We start from the raw sequence: 12,500 nt of genomic DNA, 5'->3' as shown, positions 1-12,500 counted from the left end.
TAGATGCCAGAAATCACGAGGGGAGTTAGATCTTGAAAGGTTTTGACATTTTCTGTTAATGAAGGAGTTTTTGGCTAGTTGGAGAACAGACTTGGCATGGTTCTGGGCAGAAATATAAAGTGCATGAGATTCTGGTGATGGAAGGCTTAAGTACCTTTTGTGGGCCACCTCTCTATCATGTATAGCACGAGAACAAGCTGTGTTTAAACCAAGGTTTAGAAGGTTTAGGGCAAGAAAAAGAGTGAGGAATGTACACCTCCATGCCAGACACTATCACCTCTGTTATGCGCTCAGCACACAAAGACGGCTCTCTGACACGGAAGCAGTAGTCATTCCAAGGAAAATCAGCAAAATACCTCCTCAGGTCCCCCCAACTAGCAGAGGCAAAACGCCAGAGGCACCTTCACTTAGGGGGATCCTGAGGAGGGATTGGAGTGATAGGACAAGATAAAGATATGAGATTGTGATCGGAGTTTACATACAAAATACTTATAATACAGAGAAATAAATAAAAAATAGAACAGATTTCATGGGTACAATAATAATAGAGTCCTTTAAAGAGAATAATGTCACCTTTCATTATCAATTGTTAGCTTTGTCTTGTCTGAGGTGAGGGTGCCACTGACTTCTTCCTCTCTCAACTGTCTATAGCTTGTCTATGTCATGCTGTAGCTGACTGCATTCATCTTGTGACTGAAGTGTGTCTGAAAATCACATTGATGATCATTAAATAATTCATATGCCATCCATACAATCACATAAGAACATAAGAACATAAGAAATAAGGGAAGCTGCAAGAAGGGAGCAGGCTTACACGTGGCAGTCCCTGTATGAAACACTCCAACCTATTTCCATCTGTTATCCCCATCCATAAACTTGTCTAATCTTCTCTTAAAGCTCTCTAGTGTCCTACCACTAACTACATGATTACAGAGTCCGTTCCACTCATCTACCACTCTATTTGAGAACCAATTTTTTCCTATCTCCTTCCTAAACCTAAATTTTTCAAGCTTGAACCCGTTATTTCTTGTTCAAAGGTTGGCTATTTGTCTGGAATGAATATGAGTACAATGCAAGGTGAGGCACCACACAGGATATGAATGCAGCCCAACACTCTCCAACGTACAAAACCTTAGTTAGCTGCACCCATAAATTAACATTAAAATTATATTAAAATGCCCTTTAGTCCCCTCCCAAATAACACCATATCAATGTGTCAATGTGTATTCAATGCATATTAATAACACAGCTGCCTTGAAATATCTCAATATACAGTCTGCATAACACCTACCTACACTCACCTCACATAACAACAAAACAACACTCTCTCTCTCTCTCTCTCACTCTCTCTCTCTCTCACACACACACACACACACACACACACACACACACACACACACACACACACACACACACACACACGTCTCAGAAACATGCTGCCGCCTGACGCGCCTCGGCCTACTCGTGCCACCAGACACCACAATAAGATAACGCCCCTAAAGGTGCCACGTAAGGACCGGTACAGACTCAGTGCAATTCCCACCATGGTGTAAGCCATCAATCAATAGTCTCTTCTAGATTTGACTTACCTTTAGGATTAATGTCAAGTACCGTATTTGATGGCTCATAAGACGCTACTTTTTTCTCAGAAAAAGGGTCAGTAAATTAGCCTGCGTCCAATGAGGCAAAGGTCCAACTTTGAGGCAGTAATAGGTTACAAGTCTACGGCAACAGAGGCTCTAAATTCAAACCACAGATGTCTTTGCACAACTAAATAAAGTCATGATTGGTAGTACGCCACAAAATGCTCTTTCTTTCAAGGTACCAATGTGTAGTAATCTCATACTTACTGGTAATCCACATAGACTTTGACCAGTCAGGAAGAATTTGCTTAACCATGCACCACTTCTTCTTGGAGTTTTGTTGGGGCAGTGTAGGTTGTGATGTCAACAAGCCTTTGATGCCCCAAAGGTGAGGTATCCAATTATAATATTAGACTAGATGTGATGGAGCTGGTTGGATTTGTGGAGAAGGTTCTGGCAAGGTGGAGATGGTGCACCCACGTTTTTCAAAACAAACGCGGTCGGTTGCGCTCCGACGTGACGTACTCGGTGACACCGAGTGTGACGCCGTTACTGATTGAGGTAAGACAATAGCCACACTTTCATACAATTAAAATTGAACCTATCTTTTTAACATTCTTGCTTCGCATACATATGAAAAAGATTGAAGCTAGAGAAACTTTTCTTTTATGAAAATAGACTAATACACCTTGAGAACGAATATTTCTTCTATAAAGGAATTGAGTGTCATGGGATAGGCTGGCTTGAGGTGATGATCTGCATAATATTCATGTAATAGCTCATGCAAGAGTGTTTAAAACTTCCAGATTTTATTACACAACATGATGGAGTCAAAAAAACGACACAATTACACAATTGCATACAAGCTACAAGTAATACAATATGCTAAGGAAAACGGCAACAGAGCTGCTGCTAGGCATTTTGGTCCACCTCCCAACTGAGAAAATGATTCGTTTTTGGCGAAAACAAAGAGGAAGAACTTCAGAAAGCTGTGAAATCAAAACATGGTCTTCGCACAAAGAAAGCTAAATGGGTGGAACTGGAAGAGGAGATGAAGGCTTGGGTTGTTGATCAAAGGAATCAGGGTGCAATAGTAACAACTAAACAAATAATTTTTGAAGCTAAAGAAAGGGCAAACTGCCAAAGGCTATGATGATTTTGGTGGTAATGAGGGCTGGTGTTATAGATTTATGAAAAGGAATGGATTAGCAATGCGAACTAAAACAAAAATATCACAAAAAATGCCTATGGCATATGAAAACAAAATTCTTGAGTTCATAAATACGTTATAAATCTCAGAAAGGACACCCATTTTGAAATGGGGACAAATTGCAAATATGGATGAAGTACCACTGTCATTTGATGTGCCTTCTAATAAAACAGTTGATTTTAAAGGTTCTAAGACTGTGACTATTAAAACCTCAGGCCATGAGAAAACTCATTTTACAGCAGTACTGGCTTGTTGTGCTGATGGCACTAAATTACCACCTTTCCTCATATTCAAGAGGAAAACCTTTCCCAAAGAAAGCATTCCACCAGGTATCTTTATTCATGTTCATCCTAAGGGCTGGATGGATGAGGATGGTGTGAAGCTGTGGCTTGACAAAGTATGGTCACGGCGTCCTGGGGGACTTATAAAAAAACATCACTTCTTGTGTGGGATCATTTAGGGCTCATTTAACTCAGGCTACCAAGAACAGAGTACACAATCTAAACACAAAAGTGGCTGTAATACCTGGTGGACTAACATGCCAGTTGCAACCACTTGATGTTTGCATAAACAAACCTTTCAAGGTGTATATGCGTGAGCAGTGGAACGCGTGGATGAGACTCCCGCAACATGACAAAACACCATCGGGCTTCATCAAGAAGCCTACAATAGCCCAGGTTTGCCAGTGGGTAAAAATTGCTTGGGATAAAGTAAAAACAGAGACAGTGGTGCTTTCATTCAAGAAATGTGGCATCAGTAATGATCTTGAGGGCACAGAGGATGACCTTCTATACGAAGGCAGTGACTCTTCTCCTTCTAGTAGTGATTCTGGTGAGCTTGAGGAATGCAGTACTGATGACAGTGACAATGATTTTGTAGGGTTTGGATGTGATTAAAAATGCTACAGTTGTGCTAAGCAAATTTCAGAATGAATAAAATCAATTTATTTTCATGAATTTGAATTAAAAAACTCTTTAGTTTTGTTGTGTAAGATTTCAGAATGAATAAGATCAATTTATTTGCACGAAAATTTATTTGAATTAAAAAAAAGGAATGAAACACTTCAGATTTGGTTTTTTACTTTTGTAACTTCTAAGAATAAAACTAATTTATTTTCACGGATTTGAATTTGAATAAAATGTAGTAGGTAAACTATAGTAATTTGTGCAAGGTATTCAAAGTGAATATATATTATGAATTTGTTGTGATTTGAATACGAATTAAAAGATACAATTGTACTAAATTTTATGATGAATGAAATAATATTTCAAGTAAAATACACTTTAGAAAATAAAGTTAGTAAGTCTGCTTTTACACATCCTTTGGCTTTGAAAATGTACTAAAATACTGCATAAGAATTACATGTGAAAGATGCTAAAAAATAAAGTATGAAAAAATTTTATTATCACTGTAGTCCCTCAGTTAATGGTGCCGCCAAGAGCTAGGTGCAGTTAATGTTTACATTCAGCTGAACCGCATTAAGACTGAAACTCCCCTGCTTACCACACCTTTTGGGCACTAGAGGCTGTGACATCACAGTCTGCATGGCCCCAACTAAAATACCAATAAGAAGATTGTGTTTACACGTCAGCAGGATTGGTACAATCTTGTCTTTCAATACCCTCAACCGAATCATTACGTTCTGGCTTTCAAGGCCCGCAACCTTACAAGATTTGACTCCAAGAAATCCAACCAGCTCCACTGTACTCTAGTCTGAAACACTACCTGTATACCACACCTTTGGGACGCCAGGCTGTGATGTCACGGCCATCACAGCCTCAACAAAACCCCAAAAAGAACAAGTAAGCTGCTAGCATAAATTAAACTTTTAAATGCTGAGTATTGGTATCTAATAGTGATCTAAATGCACGTGAGAGTCTTCAAATGTCGCTTGAATTCCTTGACTTCATATCGATAGCCTAAATCTGTTAAATTTTTGTTTTTTTCTATTTCAATACATGCCAGAACTGGGTGCGTCTTATGAGCCCGTGCGTCTTATGAGCATCAAATACGGTATTTCCCCACCACCAATGTACATTTTCAGTTTGTTGACTGCCTAAAGAATAAACCGTTTATTATTATTATTATTATTATTATTATTATTATTATTATTACACACACACACACACACACACACACACACACACACACACACACCTCATGAATATTCCCTTGAAGTGTTCCTTTGAAGTGACCCGAGACACGAGACCTTCCCGGTACAAGTTAATTTAGTGAATACTTGCAAATTAGTACTTTTTAGGCTAGGTCATTTTTGGTTAAATTAGGTTAATGAAGGTAGTTAATGAAGGTAGTTTAGCCTAGGTTAATGACCTCAGCAAAGCCCTGTTTTCATAATATTCTAATTCTCATTCTTAGACAATTGAGGAATGTGAAAAGTGGTTCATCTCTCTCTCTCTCTCTCTCTCAAACCAGCTACTCAAGCTTGACTGGGGCACAGGAACACAAAAAGCAACATTGCATGTACTTTGTTAAACTGAAATTTTATTACCACACCCTAAAAAAAAAAAAAAAAAAAAAAAAAAAAAAAAAAAAAACAAGGCATATATAACACACACACACACACACACACACACACACACACACACACACACACACACACACACACACACACACACACACACACACACACACACACACACACACACACACACACACACCCTAGGGAGTCATTAACCTAACCTAACCACCACTACCACCACCTAACCTGGTGCCACTCATGAAGGAATGTGGTCCCAGGATGACTGGGCTTATGGCTTAGTCAAAATGGGTTCCCAGTTATTAATTTGTGTTACAGTTATGCTTATAAGGACTCCACACATTGCTTCTGGCCACTGCTAATTGCTTTGTGTCACAGTGAAACGGTAAAAGATCACCCATTGCTACACATCTTGCCATGCAGTATCAAATTAATAACCTTATACAAGTCACACCAGCCTGTTATTAAGAAATTAAGGTTTTAAATGTAGACAGTCTTTCATGAGCTTGCATTGATGGGATATGCTACTTATAGTGACAAATTCCTAACAAAAACTTCATTAATCTCAAGAAACCAACAGAATCCCAAATGGAAACAAATATCTATTCTGTATTTCCACAATTCCTCTATTTAAGTGCACACCGAGGCATCTGTACATTCCCTCTAACCTTAATCTTTTCTACTCACCGCGGGAAAAGTGCAGCTGAAGGAGGGAGCAGGAAAAAAAAAAGCCCACATTTTGAAGCCAAACCATTCCTGACCCTGTGCTACGTGACTTACAAGGGGAAGAGACCGCGGGCTTAAATATTTTCTTTGTTATGGTTATTTTAGCATTTATCTCTGGCCTTTTTCGTAATTTTTCCCATTATTAATTTCTCATTTTCTTATTTTGTAATGCCTTAGTGGACAATGTTAATGATGAACCAATCCAATTATATAAATCTTTTTTATTTTTTTATTTGGGTGGATGGGGGAATTTCTTGGTCTACAAATCTTCATTACACACAAATAATCCCAGTGGCTGTACTTAAGATAAAAACTGTTTGCTCTAGAACATTTCTGGCTTAACATATCTGCTTTACTTACGGTCCCAAAACATTTTACAGTATTGACGCCTAACACATTTCAGTCTGATAAATGCTTGATGTAATCTGTTTATCATTTCCTCTAACTCAACTTTGTTTTTATGGGTGAGGATGACTTAATTAAAATGAATCCAAAACATTTTCCCACACAAGATATTAGGAATTATAAACTTATTCTCTAAAGACTCAAGTTTGTTTATGTGTGAAGCCTACATTACCTACTCCACACAAGATATTAGCAATTATATCGTATTTTTAAAGACTTAATTTTGTCTGTGTGTGTGTGGGAGACCAAACTGAAAACATAGTTATTTCAATTACTCGGTAAATTCAGCTAGGAGAGGTATATCTGTGACCACCTAACCTGCTAGTATCTCCTAAAGTAAACTCCATTCAAAAGTTTCCAGTGATAGGCAGGTGAGGTATAGAGAGGTCAAACTCCACCACCCCCTCTTTAATTTGAGAGAAAATAATAGAAAACTTCAAGAGAGAGAGAGAGAGAGAGAGAGAGAGAGAGAGAGAGAGAATTGGTGGGACATGATATAGTTTACTTGAGTGGAGAAGAGGTCAGGAAGAAGATAAATAAATGAATAAATAAATAAAACGCTATTTTCTCCACCACCCATTCCTTACCCATCAAAAAAAAAAAAATAAATAAATAAACAAAAAAACATTATTTTCTCCCTGTCACCCATTTCTTCACCCATTTCTTCCCCATCACCCATCACTTACCGAGCCCAGCACCACCGCCACCGTGTAGCTAAATGGGAGATGGGCAGCTGTCCCATACACTGTGTTTCCTGGTAGATCCCAATGGCAACTGTAATGGGAGGGGAATGGGTTAGCAGGACTGGTGATGGTGATGAGGAGGAGGAGGAGGAGGAGGACGAGGAGGAGGAGGAGGACAAGGAGGAGGAGGAGGAGGAGGAGAGAAGATAAGGAAGAGATAAAGAAAAAAAAACAGATAGAAACTAAATTATTTATCCTCCTCCTCCTCCTCCTCCTCCTCCTCTTCTTCCTCCTCCTCCTCCTCCAACTGTCTTCCTCTGCAATCATCAAAGTAGACGTTTAAGTTAGAATCTCTCTCTCTCCTCTCTCTCTCTCTCTCTCTCTCCTCTCTCTCCTCTCCCTCTCTCTCTCTCTCCTCTCTAGTTGAAGTGGTGGAGGTTTTCAAGGGTGTTTTTAAGGTTCTAGTGACAGATTAATAACATTTCTATATTATTAACAGGAGAAACACTCTTGAGAACCTCCACTACTTTCCAAAGGCTGTAATTGAAGTGATGCAGGTTTTCAAGGGTGTTTTTAAGGTTCTAGTGACAGATTAATAACATTTCTATATTATTAACAGGAGAAACACTCTTGAGAACCTCCACTACTTTCCAAAGGCTGTAATTGAAGTGATGCAGGTTTTCAAGGGTGTTTTTAAGGTTCTAGAGACAGATTAATAACATTTCTATATTATTAACAGGAGAAACACTCTTTTAAAAGGCTCTCATTGAACTAACACATGTTTTCAATGGTGTTTTTAAGGTTCCAGTGACAGATTAACAACATTTCTGCAATTACACCCTTGAGAAAAGACTGGTGAATAGGTAGAAGGAGAAGGGAGAAGGAAGAAGAGGAAGAAGAAAAGAGAGGAGGAGGAGGAGGAGGAGGAAGACAATTAGTTCACCCTTAATTAAAGAAGAAAAAAAATTATTATCTTTAAAAATCTGACTTAATTTTCTTTTTCCCCATAGTAATTAAAGGTAACTCCTCTCTCTCTCTCTCTCCTCTCCTCTCTCTCTCTCTCTCTCTCTCTCTCTCTCTCTCTCTCTCTCTCTCTCTCTCTCTCTCTCTCTCTCATCATTTTTATTTCATTCTTTCTACTGTTTCTCAATCTTTTCCTTCCTTCCTTCCTTCTCTCTAAACATCTCTCTCTCTCTCTCTCTCTCTCTCTCTCTCTCTCTCTCTCTCTCTCTCTCTCTCTCTCTCTCTCTCTCTCTCTCTCTCTCTCTCTCTCTCTCTCTCTCTCTCTCTCTCTCTGTAATTCCTTCATTTCTTAGTCCATTATTAACTTCATTTCCTTTACACTTCCAAAACACCTCTGAACAACCCCAAAACACACCCACACACACCCAGACACCACCACACACCCGCAAACACACACACACACACCCAGACACCACCACACACCCGCAAACACACACACACACACCCAGACACCACCACACACCCGCAAACACAAACACACACACACACACCCAGGACACCACCACACACCCGCAAACACACACACACACACCCAGACAACACCACACACCTCCAAACACACACCCAAACACACCCACACTAACTCAGACGTGTCCCTCACCCCCCCCCTCACCCCAATATGTAATCACCCCTTATATGTTAATTCATATAAGATAAATTAGTTTAATATTCTATCTCTCTCTCTCTCTCTCACACACACACACACACACATACACTTCAATGATACACAAAATAATAATAACAAAAATAAGAAATAAAGAATGAATAGGGAAATGATTGATTATACAACTCTCTCTCTCTCTCTCTCTCTCTCCTCCCTCTCTCCTCTCTCTCCTCTCTCTCTCTCTACGTACGTTCTTGGCAGTGATGAACATATTCCGAGGCATCAGTGTTCAGACTCTGTGCACAACTAAGGTCAGGAACACAAGGCAGTACCTGGAAAAGAGGAGAGAGGTGAGGAGGAGGAGGAGGAGGAGGAGGAGAAGGAGGAGGAGGAGGAGGAGAAGGAGGAGGAGGAGTGAGGAGGAGGATAACAAAAAGACAGAGGAGGAGGAGGAGAAAGAAGGGGGAAGGAGAACGAGGAGGCAGAAAGAGAAGAATAATAAGAATAAGAACAAGAAAAACATGAGTAAGAAGAAGAACAAGAAGAAAGGCAAATAGAAGAAGAAGAAGAAGAAGAAGATAAGACAATAAGAATAAAAACCAAAGATATATATATATATAAAGCAAAAACACACTTACCAAACCTACACAAACATGAACCAAGCCTCTCTGGAACACAACAGCTGACACCACACCTCCCCAAACAACACTCCCCAACCCAGTGGAGCCGTACAAACCTACACACACAACCAAAACAAACCTGTCGGGCGGCTCTTCGTTAAACGGCTCGGAATCTTGAAGGGGTGTCAAGATTCCGGAATCAGGTGTGACCTCAGCAACATCCCTTGGTCCTCCGGGGGCTCCCAATTGGGGTCCTCAAGGGCGGGGTGATGGCCGGGTCATGGGGAGGGTGATCCGCCAGGGGTGTTTGACACGGGACAGATCTACAGAAGCTAAGGGTGCCAGGTAGTCCCCAGTGTGGTGTCTGTCAGGGGCCCGAGTCCCCTGCGCCTTCCTTGCTGTACATGTTGATGGTGGGGCTGAGGTGGTGGTGACTGGTGATTGAGAGAGGCATGGTGGGGGTGTTTGGGGGTCCTGGGGGTGTCTGGGTAAGTTATGCGGTGTTTTGGGTAAATTTTGGGGTGTTTTGAGTGTGCCTGAAGCTGTCTTGGGTGTGTTTAGATGTGTATCTAGTGTTTTTTGTGTGTTTTAAAATATTTTAGGTGTGTTTATTGAATATCTTTGTGTGTGTGTGTGTGTGTGTGTGTGTGTGTTGAGGGGTGTGTGAGGGTTGGGGAGGGCAGTTAAACGGGTGTTTTGGATCAGTGTTTTAAAGTTGGGTGTAGCAGTGATGGGCTGAGATGGGGAGAAATTGGGGGGTACTGGAATTGGGGTAGATGGGGCTGGAATTGGGGCTAAGCAGACTGGAAATAAAGGGAAGCAAGACTGGAATGGATTGGGGAATACAGGAAAATCTAACAGGAATGGGTGGGAAATGGGCCAAAAACTGACTGGAATTTAATAGGAATACAGCAGAGACTGGAATTGTGCTGGAATAAGGCAGAACTGACTGGAAGGCACAGGATTGGGGGAAAAGCTGACTGGAGCTGGAATGGGCAGGAATGGAGGTGTAGGAATGGGTGTTTTAAAATGGGATATCCTTGTGTTTAAGAGATGGGTGGCTGAGTTTTAGTGATGGGTAGCCATGTGTGTGTTCAAGTGTTTTATGAAGATATATTTGGGATGTTTTTTTGAGGTATTTTGAGGTATTTTGGGGTGTGTTTAGGTATGTTTGAGTGTGTTTGGGAATGTTTTGAGTGTGTTATGGGTCTGTTTGAAGGTGTTATGAAGGTGTTTTTAAGTGTGTTTTGGTGTGTTTCGAGAGTATTTTGGTGTGTTGAGTGTGTTTAAGTGTGTTTAGGTGTATTTTGAATGTGTTTTGGTGTGTTTAAGTGTGTTTTTAAAAGTGTTTTGGTGTGTTTAAGTGTTCTGGTATGTTTTTGTGTGTGTTTAAGTGTGTTTTGGGATGTTTAGAGTGGTTTTGAGTGTGTTTTGGGGTGTTTTTGTGTGTTTTGAGAGTGTTTTGATGTGTTCTAAGTGTTTATAAGTGTATTTGAGTGTGTTTTGGGGTGTTTTGTGTGTTTTGAGAGTGTTTTGATGTGTTTCTAAGTGTTTATAAGTGTAATTTTGATAGTGACAGTTGGAGTATGGAAGAGATTTTTCAACTCAGACACTTCTAAATGCTGCAACACAATTCCAGGGTTATTCCAGATTTCAGTACAGGGTGAAAGTGTAGATTCCAGGATTTCAGGTGGTAGTAGGTGGTTCCAGTGGCTTGTGGTGGTGGTGGTGGTGGTGCTAAGTGGGTGACAGGTGCGCTCAAGTGGTTGCAAAAAGGTCGTTCCAGGTGAAATAATTAGTTTTTTTCTGATAAATTCCAGGTAGTTATTTATTTGTTTTTAGTTCTGGGTCTTTTTTTTTTTATAATTGTTAGTGTTTTCAAGTGGTTTTTATTTAATTTTCCAAGTTTCTTTTTTCCTTTCTAAGTGATAATTAAGTTTCAAAGGTTTTCCCAGGTAATGAATAAAAAATTTCAAGTGTTTTTTTCAAGTGATAATTAAACTTTCAAGTGTTAATTAAGTCACAAAGGTGTTTTCAAGTGTTTTTCAAGTGGTATTTCAGTTTTGAAGGTAATTTTTCAAGTGTTAATTAAGTCACAAAGGTGTTTTCCAAGTGTTTTTCAAGTGTTAATTAAGTCTCAAAGATGTTTTCAGCTGTTTTGAAAAGGTATTCCAGTTTTCAAGGTGTTTTTCAAAAGGTTAATTAAGTCACAAAGGTGTTTTCAAGTGTTTTTCAAGTAGTATTTCAGTTTTGAAGGTAATTTTTTCAAGTGTTAATTAAGTCACAAAGGTTAGGTTAGGTTAGGTTAGGTTAGTTTGGTTAGGTTAGGTTAGGTTAGGTTGGTTAGGTTAGGTTAGGTTAGGTTAGTTTAGGTTAGGTTAGGTTAGTTTGGTTAGGTTAGGTTAGGTTAGGTTAGGTTAGGTTAGGTTAGGTTAGTTTGGTTAGGTTAGATTAGGTTAGGTTAGGTTAGGTTAGGTTAGGTTAGGTTAGTTTGGTTAGGTTAGGTTTGGTTAGGTTAGGTTACGTTAGGTTAGGTTAGTTTGGTTAGGTTAGGTTAGGTTAGTTTGGTTAGGTTAGGTTAGGTTAGTGTATTCAAAGTGGTATTCTAGTTTTCAAGTGTTTAATTAAATCTCTTAAGGTGTTTATTAATTTTCCCTCAAGTGTTTTCGGTCATTTAATTAAGTTTTGTCATGAGTTTTCAAGAGGTAATTCTGTTTTTCAAGTGATTTCAAAGTGATTTTCCCAGCGCAATATTGATCTTAAGCGCTATGTAACTATTCCAGGTGCAAATAATCAATGTTCTCAGGTGTTCTGTGGCTCAATTAACATTTGCAGGTGTTACAATCAGTCTCAGGTGAACATACATAAGAACATAATAAATAATGCAAGGTGCAAGAAGGGAGCAGGCTTACACGTGGCAGTCCCTCTATGAAACACACCTACCTATTTCCATCTGCTATCCCCATGGATCCATAAACTATCTAATGTCTAATCTTCTCTTAAAGCTGTCTAGTGTCCTACCACTAACTACATGATTACTGAGTTCGTTAACTCATCTACCAATCGATTTGAGAACCAATTTTTTGCTATCTCCTTCCTAAACCTAAATTTTTCAAGCTTGTACCCGTTAATTCTTGTTCTACCCTGGT

At 39.5% G+C, this 12,500-nt stretch overlaps 1 protein-coding gene across 11 annotated transcripts in view; it reads right to left on the bottom strand.

Annotated features, from left to right (window-relative positions):
• Window positions 1–7,166, bottom strand: part of LOC135099027 (uncharacterized) — a 47,185-nt gene extending 40,019 nt beyond the window's left edge. For 10 of the 11 annotated variants that reach the window (XM_064001462.1, XM_064001464.1, XM_064001463.1 and 7 more), the window contains exons 1-2: window positions 5,978–6,072; window positions 574–704 (exon numbers count right to left, since the gene is read on the bottom strand). The gene's annotated coding sequence lies outside the window, so the exon portion shown is untranslated. Of the gene's footprint in view, window positions 1–573; window positions 705–5,977; window positions 6,073–7,107 lie in introns of those variants that run through there. The other variant, XM_064001460.1, reaches the window with a different exon arrangement.
• Window positions 7,167–12,500: the final 5,334 nt, after the last annotated feature.

The sequence above is a fragment of the Scylla paramamosain genome, unplaced genomic scaffold (assembly GCF_035594125.1).
Source record: "Scylla paramamosain isolate STU-SP2022 unplaced genomic scaffold, ASM3559412v1 Contig98, whole genome shotgun sequence".
Lineage (NCBI taxonomy): Eukaryota > Metazoa > Arthropoda > Malacostraca > Decapoda > Portunidae > Scylla > Scylla paramamosain.
This window is presented reverse-complemented; position numbering and strand designations above follow the sequence as displayed.